At 47.8% G+C, this 2,500-nt stretch overlaps 1 protein-coding gene across 1 annotated transcript in view; it reads left to right on the forward strand.

Moving 5' to 3' along the window:
• Window positions 1–2,500, forward strand: part of zfpm2a (zinc finger protein, FOG family member 2a) — a 149,326-nt gene that overhangs the window by 75,696 nt on the left and 71,130 nt on the right. The window lies entirely within an intron of this gene.

Raw genomic sequence — 2,500 nt, forward strand, 5'->3', positions numbered from 1 at the left:
GACACATACTGTATCTTTATGGTGAGAACATGTGAACATCTTATCAATGCATTCTCCCCATGAAGGTCATTCCAAGTAGGTTGCCGATACAGCTACCTCTAACACTGCTGAAATTCCACATGGTTAGCCAACAGCCAAGCCAAAAGAAAGCCTTGGCATATCAGTGCCAGTATCAGAGTGACATATAGTCACAGCCACCTACAGATCAGGGCTTTTCCTCAAGCACCAAGCCTGTGGTCTCTCCAAGGCCTTTAATTGCTTAACTGTGAGAGTATGGCATAATTGATTCTCTGTGCTGCCTCTGGTGACGCCAGCATGGTGGCCAAATGGATGGGCCTTGCCAAAGTGATGGGCAGAGTGACCAGCAAACAGCACTTGATTGAGAAGAGCTCAGAGGTGGGGGAGGGGTGTGTGTGTGTGTGGTGGGGGGGGGGGGGGGTCTCTGGGCCTGACAGAAGAGAATAGAAAGGGATGGAGAGAGAGAGAGAGAGAGAGAGAGAGAGAGAGATGAAGGGAGGGAGGAGTGGGCTGGCAGTTTGTGTGTGTGTGTGTGTGTGTGTGTGTGTGTGTGTGTGTAGCAGGGACTGGACCTTCTGTGAATGGCATGGGAAGTGAGGACAAACTGGGCCGGCAAGCCTGCTGTGTGTGTGTGTGTGTGTGTGTGTGTGTGTGTGTGTGTGTGTGTGTGTGTGTGTGTGTGTCTCAGTGACCAGCCTGAGTGATGGATGGCTCTAATGGGGGAGTCCAATGCACTAAACACTGACACACAACACACACACACACACACACACACACACACACACACACACACACACACACACCCACACACACACATTTCAAGGCAGGAAAACTGTCTGTGAATGGAAACAGCGAGAGAGAAGGATGAGAAAAAGAGAAGGGAGAGAAAGAGAGGGAGAGAGGGAGGGAGAGAGAGAGTGGGAGAGAGAGAGAAGGAGAGAGAGGGAGGGAAAGAGGGAGAGGGAGAGAGAGTGTCCAAGGCATAACAGGAAATCTGGGCATCTGCTGGCCACAGATAGGGTCACCAGTGATCTCCAGTGTTTATCAGAGAGGAAGGCAGATTTCACAGCTGATGGCTCGGGCAGAGGCAGACCAAGGGCCACAGGCTGCCGAGAGTTTGTTCTGGGCCATGCGCTCTTGCCACGGTCTGCTGGGAGCTCGCACTCGTGTGTGTGTGTGTGTGTGTGTGTGTGTGTGTGTGTGCGTGGGGGGGCGCGTCTGTGTCTGTGTGTCAGTGTTTACACACTTTCGCTGTTCAGATGCTTTGGTGTGGATCTAGTCCTCCACAACAGAATGATTCACTCCAGTCCACCACAACACAACTGTCTTTCCGACCCAGCGAGTCCCTTTGCCAAAATAAACCTGTTAAACACTATTCTTATCTCACTCATAAAAAATAGCCATTGGACATAGCTTTTCTTTTTATTCTAAGATGATACCTGGAAACTATTGTGTGGACAACTTAGATATTTGAGTTTCATATTAGTACAGTAGTATAATGTATTAATATACTGTAATAATATAATGACTTCTCTTTGCTTTTTTAAGCATATAAACATCAAATCAAATGATCGTTCTTATCTTTGGGAGAGTTTCTGTGTTTCCTGTCAGAAAATCAGTCAGTCATCACCACCCTCCTCTTGACTGGTACACTCATACCACTCATACACTCACACCGTCCGCAAGCTATCCCAAGTGGTCCGCGAGCAGACGTGGTAAAATATAATATAGATGAGTTGTTTGCAATATTGAACCAACTTGTATGTAAATCCAAACAGCTCTGCAACATTGCCTATGTAAGCTATGCCAGTTTAAATCATATGAATCCTCTGACACAACAAGCAAGGTGCAAAGACAATAAGCAAGGTGGTTCAGTGAGTAGGCCTTTTGTGTAATATACTGTTGAAATAGGTCTACTGTTTTTTATTTTGTTTTTTTTAGCTAGATGGTCCGTGAGATTTTTTTATTGCTTAAAGTGGTCTTTGGTCTGAAAAAGTTTGAGAAACACTGATTTAGAGCACCAGACCAACTCCACCACAATCCTCATCCCCCTCCATTTAGAGCCCTACACCACCTCCATCACCTTCCTCATAATCCTCCATATAGAGCCCTAAGCCACCTCCATCACCTTCCTCATAATCCTCCATATAGAGCCCTTCACCACCTCCACCACCTTCCTCATAATCCTCCATATAGAGCCCTTCACCACCTCCACCACCTTCCTCATAATCCTCCATATAGAGCCCTAAGCCACCTCCACCACCTTCCTCATCCTCCTCCATTTAGAGCCCTTCACCAGCTCCATCACCTTCCTCATCCTCCTCCATTTAGAGCCCTACACCAGCTCCATCACCTTCCTCATCCTCCTCTATTTAGAGCCCCAGACATGCTCTCTGTTCCCCCCACCATGGAGTCTCTCCCCTGGTCCCCCAGCCTCCCGGAGCAGATCAATCACGCCATTAGAGTCCAATTACCCCGAGAA

The sequence above is a fragment of the Alosa sapidissima genome, chromosome 10, assembly GCF_018492685.1.
Source record: "Alosa sapidissima isolate fAloSap1 chromosome 10, fAloSap1.pri, whole genome shotgun sequence".
NCBI lineage: Eukaryota > Metazoa > Chordata > Actinopteri > Clupeiformes > Clupeidae > Alosa > Alosa sapidissima.